Below are 13145 nucleotides of genomic sequence, written 5' to 3'. Positions count from 1 at the left end.
ATATTTCTAGACAGACTGCCTTAGGGCAAACCTTGGGTACCAAGTTCTGCCAGGAGACACATGGCCAACCTTGAGTTCCCAGGGCTGCGCTGTCCTTGCCGTCTAGAGAAGCAGCTTAGGACAAGCAGTACATCCAAACCAAGTGCTACCGGGGGTACACGAGGTCCCCCTCCCTGTAGTGACGGGTTCTACTTGTCACTGCAGACACCTCGGGTCAGGGATTAGGTATGATGTTGAAGACACAGACGCTGGCTTAAATGCCATGCACTGAGGACTCACTTTGAGGTCAAGGTCACCTTGTAGCTCTCAGACCAGAAGAAATCATATGACTATTCCAAGTCTGCCTTTGAGGATTCCTCCTCCCAGATGGCTTGATGCTTTCATCTGGTGGATTTTGGGAAACATGTTACTGGTTACACTGATAGTCCCGATTCTATATCCTTCCCTGTATCCATCCTACTCTTTTTAAAAAAAAAAAATTAAATGTTTATTTACTTTTAAGAGAGAGAGCAAGTGAGCATGAGCAGGGGAGGGGCAGAGAGAGAAGGAGACACAGAATCTGAAGCAGGCTCCAGGCTGTCAGCTCACAGAGTGATGCAGGGCTCAAACCCACAAACGTAAGGTCGTGACCTGAGCCAAAGTCAGCCGCTTAACCGCTTAACCGACTGAGCCACCCAGGCGCCCCCCCCAACCCATACTCTTTGACATGTAACCTTGTTGAGCTCTCCCACTGTGACTCTGGCCATGTGACTTGCTTTGTCCAACTGGAGGTTTGTTAGCAGACAGGATGCAAGCCAAGGCTTGCAAAAGCACGAGCACCTTTCAGATTGCACCCTTGCTCCTATGCCTGAGCAAGACTACTAGAGGGTCAACCACGTGTGGGGCTTTATCCACTCACCCCTGTCATCCCAGCTGAGGTCATCTTAGATCAGCCAACCCCAAAGATGCGGGTAAATCCAGCCATGATCAGCAGAGCCACATAACCTTTAGCTAACCTCAGGTTCATGAGTGAACCCAATCCATGAAGGCTAAATCCTGTAGATTATGAGCTAAATAAATGCTTCTTGTTGTTCATGGGTGAGGTTGGTAGTTGCTTGTTATGAAGCACTATTGTGGTAATAAATAGCTGATACACACATACATATGTATATATTAAAAAGTACAGTGCATTATGTCTATGGTTATAATTTGCTACACAATCTAAACCTTCCTTTCTCTGCTTTTGGAGATACTGGGGCAAAATGTTCCCATATTGCATAGACATGCACACTCGATGTAGACCCAGTCATATTATCCCAATGAAATCCTGATCCAAGAAAATGGAAAATTCTAAAGGCTTTTCTCTCCCCCTTAGGTCTCATGCTTCCTCTTCCAGTCCACTTATTTTAAATAAAAGCCCAATGTATATTTTAAATAGATAGATAAGGTCCCACTCAAGGCCATGAATCTGCCCTTCGGATGGTCAACAAGACAGTGCTTCTCCTACAAATGCAGCTACTTAGTCCTCCTACTTAGAATTGCCCCTCTGCCTTCAAACCCCATCCTCTCTCCATGACTATACAGGAGCCTTCAAAGTACCTACAGCCGCTGCCCCCAGACAGCCCTCCCTGGAGCCACCAGCAGGGCACCCGTGCTCCCCCAGCACCACCGGTGTGCTCCGTGTGGTACTGCCCTTGGCGTTTTGTTAGGTGGCAAACGCAGACAAACTGAATTCCAATCCCCTCTTACAAACAGCCCCTCTTACAAACAAGAAGCCTCGCATCTTCAGGCAAGTTCCCCAACCCCTCTGAGCCTCAGCCTCCTCGTCTACAACAAGGTGGAGATAATGAGAGTATCTATCTCACAGGACGAATGTGAGGATTAAATGAGATAGTACAGCACCAGCGCTCAGCATTGTGCGAGGCACAGTAAGCCCTTAATAGATGTGAGCTATTATTATAATTGTATGCATGGTACCATGGGAACCTGAAATCCTAGCTAGCAGTTATTTAATACTTACCATGTGCCTACTGTTTTGAGTATTTTAAGAACCGTTTTAGTGCTTTTTATACGTTTATTTCATTTTTTAAACCTCATGACAACAGTTAGGTTGTCCTATAGGTAGTGTTATCGCCAATTTATGGATGAAAAAACAGAGGCACAGAGAAGTTAAGTAACCTACCTAAGAGCATACAGCTAATAGATCACCATGATAGCACTCTCCACTCTCCCTACTTTATTACAGTTATTAACCCATCCTTCCCAATGGGGGTCTGGGATGTGTAATTAATTTGTGCCTTCTCAATGCTCAGCACATGTCAGACCATCATATTGGTGGAGGCTGCCACAGAATGTTCCGTGTCTCCTTGGTCTTTTCTCTTTCATCTCTAGCCCCCTTGAGGGCAGAGGACTGGGTCTCCTGATCCCTGCACCTGCTCCTTACTGAATCGACCGGGTGGGACCAGATGGCGCCTTGAAGAGGAAACGAGCCCCTTCTCACAGTGGCGCACACACGCTCTGGGCTCTCCACACGCCGTCTCGCAATCCAGCTTGATTCAAGGCACAGGAAGCAAACAAGGCTTTCAGCAGCCTCAGGCGAGCTGGGGTGAAATTAGTAGATTGGTGTACAAAGAAGCGTTTAATAATGCTATCACGCTACCCGTCCTCACGGAGCCGTTGTGACATTCTGCATTAAAAAAGTGACAACTCTCAATTGCTGCATGTAACGGAGGCCTGGCATCACATTGGCGCCCAGCCCCCAGAACACTTGCATTTTCTGGTGACGGATGGCACGCAGGGATCAGGGGAAACTGATGGCTTCATATAAAAATGTCTTTGTAAACCCCTCTAAGCCCTTTGTGGTGTGGTGGTTCTTCTGCTCACCTGGCAGGAGCATAATTTTTGTTAAATATTAAGGAGCTGTTTGTTGAAATAATGTTGTCATGGTAACTGCGTGGGGGGAGGGGTGCTGAAATAGTCTGGTGCTGCCCGAATTACCGCATATTAATCAAGTGCGTGGTGCTATTTAATGAGTTTCCCTGTATGCCTCCCCGTAACAATGAACGCAGAGGACCCAAGGACTTGGGGTTGTGTCTTTGTCACTCTTAAAGACGTGTTCTCTTGGGGCACCTGGGTGGCTCAATCGGTTAAGCATCTGACTTCAGCTCAGGTCATGATCCTACGGTTTGTGGGTTCGAGCCCCGTATTGGGCTCTGTGCTGACAGCTCAGAGACTGGAGCCTGCTTTGGATTCTGTATGTCTCTCTCTCTGCTCCTCCCCCTCTCATGCTCGGTCTCTCTCAAAAATAAACATTAGAATTTGTTTTTTAAAAAGGCATGTTCTCTCACCCATTCCTGGTGCTGTGCTGTGTTTGCTGGATAGACGGATGGATGGACAGATGAATGCCAGAACCAAAATCTTAAATGGTTCTCATGAGAGCTGTTTCTGACCACTCTCCCACTTTACAGTGGGAAGGAATTTTGCAGAGAGCTGGGGAAAGCCTGAGAAGGGGGAAGGCACAGCCAATGATTCCCTTGCCTGAAAAAAATCAATGGAAACAACAGGGAGGCAAGGCAGGCGAGTGCAGACTCGGACTGCCTGGGTTCAAGTCCCCATTCCATCTCCTCCCACTGTGTCACTCGTGAGCGAGTGGCCTGCTCTCCCACGTGGCTTGTCCCCCATGGGTGCACCTGGCTGGTGAGGGGACGACAGGTGACGCTCTTACCCAGAGTAGGTGCCCAATCACATACTGACCACCACCCCTGTGTTCCCACCCCCCACCCGGAGGGGAAAACCCCAAGGGGGTCCCATGGTGCTTTCACGGTCTAAAGGTCTAACCGGACCATGACCATATAATACAGGATCCAAACCCAGGTCTGGTCGACTCAACTGCCTTGTTCTTTCTGAGGTTGGCAAACTTTTTCTGTAAAGGGCCAGATAGTAAATATTTTAGGCTTGCTGGGTCACATGCACTCTCTGTTGCGTGTGTGTGTGTGTGTGTGTGTGTGTATTTAAAATCCTTTAAAAATATAAAAGCATTCTTAGCTCACAGGCTGCTCAGAGATAGGCATAGTTGGCTGATCCTTGCCATGCTGTCTTATGAGGAAACAGGAAAAAAGGAAAGCAGAGTTAAAGGAGATGTATACATGGCTTTTTCTCCCACTAAAAGTGGGCTGAAGCTACACATAAAAAAGAAAAACTTGGGTCTGGCAATTTTACTTTAAAAATCAAAATAAAACCAGCCCTGGTGATTCCTTGGGAGTCCTGCAAGGCTCGTTTTCTGGTTGACGAAGGGAGGCATGGAAAAGTGGGGTGACCGGGGCCAAGGTCACACGGCTAGTGAAGGACAGAGCCGGCACATAAACCCTAGGGGGTCTGGTGCCAGAGAACTTCACCACCACTCCATCCATCTGCCTCCACTCTGTTTTCTGTTACTCCAACACTCCCGACATCTTCCACCAGCTGACCTGGTAAAGAGCCAGACTCTGGGGTCTGGCAGACCTGTGATGCAGCCCCTACTCTACTGTCACTGAATGTGTCACTTTGGAAGTGACTCATTTTTTGGTGCCTCAGTTTCCTTGATGGTAAAATGGGGGTTATTTGCTGTACCCTGCCTCTGGGTGGTTAGTTTAGCAAATGGCCTTGGTCATGGCAAATGTTGCCTAAATATTACAACACTAATGACAATAGCTGTGGCAGGCAGAAAAACAGCCCCCAGACATGCCCAGGCCCTAATCTCCAGAGCCTGTGAATGTTACTTTGAATGGCAAAGAGGAATTAAGGTGGCTAATCAGCCGACCTTAAAATAAAGGGAGTATCCTGGATTATCTGTGTTGGCACAATGTAATCACAAGAGTCGTTAGAGATTGAAAAGAGATGCGGAAAAGTCAGCTTCAGAGTAATGCAGCGGGAGGGAAACTCAACTGGCCATTGCTGGCTTTGAAGATGGAAGAACCATGAACTAAGGAATTAGGGAAGCTTCTAGCAGCTGGAAAAGGCAAGCACGGATTCTCTACCAGAGTCTCCAAAAAGGAATGCATCTTGTTGCCACCCTGATGTTAGCTCAGCGAGACCCATTTCAGACTTCTGACCTCGAGAACAGTGTGAGTGGTTTCAGGCACGAAGAGCGATTGGAACCAGGGAACGGATACCCTGTTGGCCATACAAAGGAGAAGCCTCATCAGCTGAGAGCTCACTTAAAGCAAAGATAGCATCCTGCCCGGGCTGGTGGGTGAGCCAGCCTCCCCTGTACGCTCACTGATGCTGCTCAAACAGCAATCCTTGGCTTAGGCATGGACACGTGACCCGAACCCCTCAACCCCAGGGCATCCGCTAGGATGGCCACCAAAGCAAAGCTCTCTTTCTGTGGGGGTTGCCAGAGAAGCTGCTGGATCTTTGGGGGGAAAACTTGCCTGAGCGAAGCCCACACAAGAAATCTGAGTCTAGAGACAGAGAAGCGATGCCTGCTGACATTGTTTAGATCCAGCTGGGCTCAGGGCCAGAGCAGCTCAGACTTTTCAATTACATGAACTGCTTTTTTGTTTTTTATACTTCCGTCAATTTGAATCAGATCTCTAAGCTTGTAACCAAAAGTCTGACTAATATAATTGAATATCCACTTGAGCCTTGTTACCTCCTGGTTCCAGGTGTTATCATTTCCTTGGCCAATAAACTGTGGGCTCTGAAATAACACGGAACAGGGTTCAGGGCAGGGCACCAGGGCAAGTGTTAGATGGACAGAAGGGGAAGGTGGGAGGCCATCTCTCCTGTTCAACTCAGAGACAGAGTCTACTGCTGCTGGAGGAAGGAGCAGAGGACCCCTCACGTGCTGAGTGGGAGTGTGGTTTGAACCCGCACCTGGATTGTACAGAACCGCCCGCCTTTTATGGGGTCTTCATGTCCAGTCGGGCAGGACTGAGTGAATTTCATATTAGCGGCACCTGGGACAGCGGTAGCTCCGTTTCCCGACTGAGTTGTTTTTTTCCGGTCTTGCCTCTTAAATGTGGATAGTGTCCCCGGGTTCTGCCCCCTGCTCTGAGCAGTCCCTGAGAGAGAATGCAATCACCCCATGGCCTTGCCTTGCTCCTCCGTCAGCTGTCTGTCCATCTCACTCCTTCCCAGTAGGCCTGAGGGACGTGGCACATGCCCTTTGGGAATGGTGACAGTCGCCCATGTTGATTTTTCACAGGACAGCGGGGGGGGGGGGGGGATGGTGAGGCCACAGCTGGGGAGGGTGATGCAATTTGTAAAGAACCCAGTTGATGGCCTTCTCTTCCTCCCCCAGGACCACCCCTGTCAGGTTGACAACCACTGACCTCTGGGTGGAGGACTCCGGAACGAATCCCTCCTGTCCTGGGCTCGCTTATGCCCATGTTGGACATCCCCAATAGGATGAGGACACGAATACTAACACTAAAAGTTAATATCAAGACCACTGCTCCCGTAGGGCAAGGTTGCCCCTACTAAGCACTCTCCGTCAGCACAGCACAGCTCCTAACGCTACATGTCCTGACCGAACGGCCTCTCAGGCAGCTAATAACTGTGTAATCCCCATTATATAGACGAAGACGCTGAAGCTCTGGAAAAGGAAATGACCCCTCCAGGGTCACACGGCTAGTAAATGGTGGAGTTGGGATTTGGATTCATGCCATGTGGACTCCCGAGACCACGTGCCTGACCGCTTGCTCTACGCTGCCCACCCCGGTCCCTGGGCGTCCCACACGTGCGTCAGCTACTACCTTCCCAGCGCCTTCTGTACCACCTGGCACGTTTTCTCTATCTGTTCACTACCACGCTCAGCAGGATCTCCCTCAGATTCCCAAGCCAGGAGTGTAGGGCTCCCTCTGGACTCCTCTGTCCCCACTTTCTGTGTTCAAGACCGGTCGATGATGCTTTCTCTGAACTAGTACGCTGGGGGCAACTCCCCTCGCTTCGCCTCTGCCGTGACTGTCCGTCACAGTTCACACAGTCACACCTTCTCTCCAGGGCCATCTCTCTGCAGCTGCCTCCAACCGCGTCTTGCCTGTGATCTGTCTTACCTGCAGCCTACTCCCTGCACCGTGACCACGTCGTGCATCACATCACCTGCTTGGTTTCCAACTTCCGACAGCTGTGTATTGCTTCCTGCGGAGTCCAATCCTGACCGTGGCGTTTGAGGATCTCCAGGCTTTGACTCATCCAAGCTTGCCCATCTCAACTGCCTCGTGCTCCTCCCTCAGGCTCCACCTGCTCCAGCAACGCCGGCCTTCTGGCATCCTCCAAATGTCCCAGGTGTCCTCTCCCTCTGCATCTCTGCCCGTGATTCCACAGCCACCTATCTGCAGAAATTCTCCCCCTCCCTCAGGCTCTAGTTGAAAGCCTCCTGAACCCACAGGCAGAAGGAAGGATGTTGTTTCTGTGGGCCGAAACTTAAAATCTTGCTGGTGTCAATCAGGCTATCACATGACACACCGATTTCTGCATTCCTTACTGATTTTGATTTACTCACTCTGTGCCAGTCCCTGTTCTAAGCGCATACCATAAACTCAGGAGTCCTAACTACCCTGTGAGCTGGCCCATTTTACAGACGAAGAAACTGATGCACACAGAAGTTGAATAACTTGGCCAACACTGGGGTCAGTGAGGGTGGAGCTGGGATGCTAACCCAGCCAGTCCAGCTCCAGAGCGCATGGTCTTAATGACCCCGTGGCACTGCCTCACACTGGGTGGTGGGGCCATAAGGTCCATGGGGATCCAAAGAGGGGACAGGGGCCTCAGAGGAAGCTGCAGGACTTGCTGAGTTTCAAGTGCTAAGGAGACAGCCCTGGCTGCCCGGGCCTCCAGGTGACAGCTCCCCAGGAGAGCCTATGCTGGCTGTCCCCCCTCCCCCCCAACCACAAGGCCTCCCCTCTGCTCCAAGCACTCTCAGCGCCATCCTCAGGAGCGAGAAGACGAGGCTGGACAAGGATGAGGACAGGGACCCACAGCACAGTCATCACACAGGGAGTGGAGGCTCAGGGGAAAGAAGGGGAGGGAGGGTGAGGGGTCCATGCCCCTCCTCCCCTGCCCGTGGGGCAGTGGGCAGGCTGCCGGCCAGGCCTTCTCCTGGGGCAGGGAAGATGAGGCTCTGGCAGGGGAGCAGGGCATGGGCTGCAGAGCGGTTCTGTTCCAGTCCAAGGAGAAGCACGAGGCTGTCCACACCGGGGCCGGAGAAGGCGGGACAGATGCTCCAGGCACCAGAACAAAGGGCGCGCGCTTGTCCAGTGCCCCCTTAGAACCTCTGCTCTCAGCCAACAACCCAGGAGTCCTGACCAGCTCCCCTGGGCCTCCCAGGCCTGTTCCCCCACCCTGGGCTCCTGTGACTGGGGAGTATTGCCCCTCCGGCCACGTGGGTTCCTCTCCCTGCCTCTCATAGATTCAATGGGTCTTGATTTCTTTAAGTGAGAACTTCTTTCTCCTGAAGGTTCTCAGGAACTAAGGCCCAAACTGGAGTTCCGTTTCCAATTTCCTACCCATTTTTAACAAGTAGATCCCCTCTTTGACACGCTCACACTCAAATTCACTTGGTATCAATTCGGCATTTTTCCACCTTTGCTGTTCTGACTCTCCCTATGGAGGGAGCGGTATTTGGGTGTTGACACCTGCCGAGTTAAAGGGAAGACAGGGACACGGTCTAGTCATCCTCTAGGGAGACCTGCAACCACAGCCTTCACGCACGTGCCCGTCGGGACCCTTGGAGCGTCAGCTCCTACACCCGGACGACCGAGAGCAACTCCAGTTGAAGGTTTAAGCGGACTTTCCCGTTGAAAAATCATTGGAAATAAAAAGGAAGAGGCTCTGAAAAACAGGAGTCATTTGAAAAGTATGATACTATTTTAAAAAAATCTATCTGTAACAGCATTTTCTCGAACATATTGTAAGAAGAAAGCTATGCTTTCAGGGGACTATAGATAGGAGGTGGTACAGGGGAGAAGAAATAGCATTTTTTGACCAGCTTTTGTGTGCACGATCGCCTGCTAGGTCTCTTCTGCGTTTTTATCTCATTTACTCTCCCAAACAGCCCTATGGGGTGTATTATTTCCCCATTTTACAGATCGGGAAGCTCAGGGAAAATCTAGTTCTGGACTGTTTTGTCTCATCTTGTGCATATAATTCTGGAAAAACAGCTTATTCCTGGCTAGTGCAGCCAGCTCTAATTCAAATTCTCTGGCAATTTGAAATAGAAGTCAAGCTGCCCATTGAATGGTTTTGTACCTCAAAAACACTCTGCTTTTATCAGAGTTTCTTTTGGTGGTATCCATACTTCGCACACAAACAGAGTAAGTTGTGCTAGAAGTACAGGTCAGCTGCGCTCAGCCCTATGGTCAGACTTGCGAAGCACAGATCACTGCGGACCAGTTAACTACTTGCGAGTTCATTTCATTCCATTCACTGAAAGGTAACAAAGCTGCTGAATGTAGGGGACACCCAAAGATTAAGACTCTTCACTCACTCGGGTGGGTTCTAAAGTGGGCCAGATTAATGAGGTTTTGCTGTGCTGTGCCTCTCTGATGCAAAACAAGGCTGTTGATATAAAACATGAAGCACGGGGTGGGGTGTGGGGGGGGGTAGTGCAGGCATGCCAAAAACTGCCACAGATGCTACTGTCCTCTGCCTGAGCAGACATCACTAATCCATTGCAGCACACCATTTCTTAGATAGTCCTCAGAATCCTTCTCAATACCCTGCCCCTGGCAGCCAAGACCAGTTGATCAGCGTTGGCAGAAGATGAAATCTATTTACCATCCCTGACCTAGCCCGGTCACCTCATCTAAATAGAGGTGGCACAGAAGCTGAGAAAAGCTGTGTGACTGATGGAGCTCCCTCTTTGAAGCTGGCCAGGAAAGCCCCTCCTCCCTGTATCCGTCCCACTAAAGGCAGAAGTAAAATTGAGGTCACTTGGCAAAATGTTAGACATCTTTGAAGATCCCCTAGGCACAGGGGCAGTGCTTGTGTGCTAAGTGATTCTGGCTCACTACGGTCCTACTATCCAGCTAGGATCACGGTGTGACAGGCAGGGGAGGCGAAAGGTGGGTCCCTGAGCAAGCCCTGCAGTCCAGGTCTATTACTAATGCCTGATAAATGTTTCAGGCAAATGCAATTTTTTTTTAAGGTAAAAGCAACAGCAAAGAGTTTATTGAAAGGGAAAGCACACACTCAAGAAGGGAGTGCCAGCTCTGAGAGGGAGCCACCCCAGGAAGCCTGGGTCTCACCCACTTACTGGGACGTTAAAGGGAGCCGTTGAATGTTCACGGGAGGGATGGGGGATTTTTTTCCTTTAATGTTGGAGGAGCTTTGAGGGACTTTGCCCATACCTAGTTTTGGTCACTTGATGCATATGTCCTGGCACCTGCCAGGAGTATACCCCGAATGTCGAGTATACTCTGTGCCCTCGAGTACCCCTGGTGGACGGGTCGTTCTCAGTCCTTTAAGGCACTTACACGCATGTGTGGGTCTCAAAAAAACAAAAACAAAAAACGAAAAAGGAGCCTGGGCATTTTATTCTTTAGTCAGGTCCCTGACTACTTGTAGGCTGAATGTTGCTTAATGCACGACATCCTGTTTTTTATTGTTCCCTCATCCCTATTCTAACCTGCCTGTAACACCATCACCCTGCCTCTCTGCACAGCTGGCTCTCCTTAGGGTCCCTGGCTCCCCACACCTGCATGACCCACACGTGTAGCAGGCACTCCTTTACCCATTTTGGAGATGCCGGACCCTCTCTGCCTGTGGCGCCCGGCCCACACCGGAACAAGCCGGATAGCATCCTGGGCCACTGTATCCTGCCTCAGACATGGTTTCAGAGGTGGCCGCTCGAAGGTGCCAGCAGCGCGCCCCCATTTAGCCGACTCTAGTCTTCGGCAATCAAGGCTGCCTCGGTGTCTCTTACAGGTGTGTACCCACACCAGCCCACAGGGGCCCTCCCTGGAAATGCCCTCCAGACTCTCCTAGGTCTGCTTTCAGGGCAAATATGGGCATTTTGTGGAGTCTGAGGCTTGGAGTTAGGCAGATGCCAGCTACATCCAGTTCAGGCGAGTGCAAATTTTTATCTGGAACCTGCTACGGGTCCTGGTGTAGTGGGTGGTGCCTGCATCGTTCGGAGAACTGGTCTCCCAGCGGAGGCGGCGTCACCAGGGAGGGGACAGGGAACGGGCTTCGGCTGGGAGGCTTGAGATTATGCTACCCAAGCTCCCATCTTTAGTGATTTTCTGTCTGCATCAACAGAATCTTTCTTTTGTACGGTGCTTTTCAAGTTGTTAAGACCATTTCTGCAAAAGAAGAAGGCTTGCACTGGGTTCCCTTTCACTGGGGGACAGGGAGGTCCGGAGACGTTGGACCACTTTCCAGGAGGGCCCCCAACAAGTAATAAATGGCTGAGCTGCCCTTGCCTTTGGAAGGGTGCCAGGACTACAATGGCCCATCAGAGGGAGAGCAGGAAAAATAGAGCCGCCTTGATCACCTCCTCACAGCATCACCGTCTTAGAGAGTGGGCTCAGGGGTGAGATTGCTTCCCTGTCCCCCCACCCTCCAGCTGAGCCAGGTCTTCTGACTCCCAGCCCAGAGCTCTCTCCTCTGACTCATGCTGTCCCATCACTGAGCCTGCCCCAACACTGGACACTGTCCTGTCCCAACACTGAACCTTAATTCAGGGTCATGCCCCACATGTAGAACAAAAATAGGGCTCAGGGTTATTGGCACTTACTATGTCCTGGCCTATGGCCCGCAGCTAGTGGAAGAGGCGAGATTTGAACCTGGGAAGATCGATGCCGGGGGACCCGCTCCTCTTAACTAGACATCACCTCCCCGGGTGCCTCCTCATTGTTTTCCCTTTCAGTCATCTGACAATCACTTACTGAGCACCTACTATGTGCCAGCTCCTGTGAATCAAAGAACACAGCCCCTGTCCTCAAAGCCCCACTCCTGTTTGAAGATTTGCCAAGGAAGCATCAAGCCATGGCTCAAAAGCATTGTTCAGCCCTCTGTTCCCATTGCTGGTCTTCAATACCCCCTCTCCACCGCCCCCAGCACCCCCCCACCCCCAGCGCTCAGGACTCAGCTGAACAGACAGCCTATGCACAGCAACTGTCAAACTCAATTCTTATCCATGCTGTCAGTTTCTTAAAGAAAAACCCCATCTCTGGCCTCCCACTGCACCCTGCCCTCAGGGGCCCTTGATAAATATTTACAGCTGCAGCTGACCCAGGCCCAGGGGAAGAAGGCCCAGTGACAAAGCACAAAGGAAGCCTGGGGGCTCATTACTCAGACCTTCCCCTTCACAGTGGGTGTCCCTCTCGCGCGTACTGTCCCCACCTGGGTCTGGGTGCAATTCTTCTCACGCTAGCTTGAGTCTGGGGTACTGGTCTTGCCAAAGTGCCCCACCCCCCTTAGGAAGCCACCCTCACTGTCCCCCCACAGCCTGGGGGACTGGGGGGCTCCAGTGTCCCCCATGCCTTCTTTTCGGGTCTGTGTCGCCTGGATCAGAGCTCTAGATGGTATGACTAGCCGGTTCATCTTTCGGTGGTCCTGGCATGGGACAGGAGCCTCTGGCCAAAACCCCCACCACGCTTGGAGAGCTGCCCACCCCATCACGTTCACGACGTGCTGTGATATGTGTGTCTGTCTGGTGGTAGTTCAGGTACAGCAGGGGCCGGTGGACGACAAGTCATAGGAAGAGCTGAGGATCATCTCATCCAGCAACTTCCAAACCGTTTTACAGCAGAACGACACCAAACAGGTAGCGCTGAGAGAATGTGCACACTCACAAGCCCCCTCACTCTCCCTAAGTCCGCTACCCCTCACCCTAGAACCCCCGGGGGTTCTAGGTCATCATGGAACAGTCTGTAAAACACTAGTCAAAACCACTCCTTCCTTCAACACCGATGCTTCTGCAACCTGCACTTGAATTCTGCCAGTGACAGGGAACTCACTACTTGTAGTGGACACCTACGTCACCTTTGCATACCTCTTCTGGTAGGAATTTTTCCTTAGGTTGAGCCAACAGCTGCCCACTTTTCTTCAATGACAGCCCTTCACATGTGCAAAGGTGGCTTTCTCACCTCACCTCCTCAGGTCTCCGCAGGGCGATGGGTTACAAACCGGAGGGGACCAGGTAATGTCCTCTCTCTTCTAAGAATACCTCCCTAATCCTG

The 13145-nt window shown here is 51.1% G+C and overlaps 1 protein-coding gene across 2 annotated transcripts in view; it reads right to left on the bottom strand.

Annotated features, from left to right (window-relative positions):
• ZHX2 (zinc fingers and homeoboxes 2) overlaps positions 1-13145 on the bottom strand; it is a 162199-nt gene that overhangs the window by 76012 nt on the left and 73042 nt on the right. The window lies entirely within an intron of this gene.

This window comes from Lynx rufus, unplaced genomic scaffold (assembly GCF_022079265.1).
Source record: "Lynx rufus isolate CCGP_SWC_20201006 ecotype Redwood Valley unplaced genomic scaffold, mLynRuf1.p SCAF_12, whole genome shotgun sequence".
In the NCBI taxonomy this organism is placed as follows: Eukaryota; Metazoa; Chordata; class Mammalia; order Carnivora; family Felidae; genus Lynx; species Lynx rufus.
Note: the sequence above shows the minus strand (reverse complement) of the source record. Positions and strands in the feature narration are given on the sequence as shown.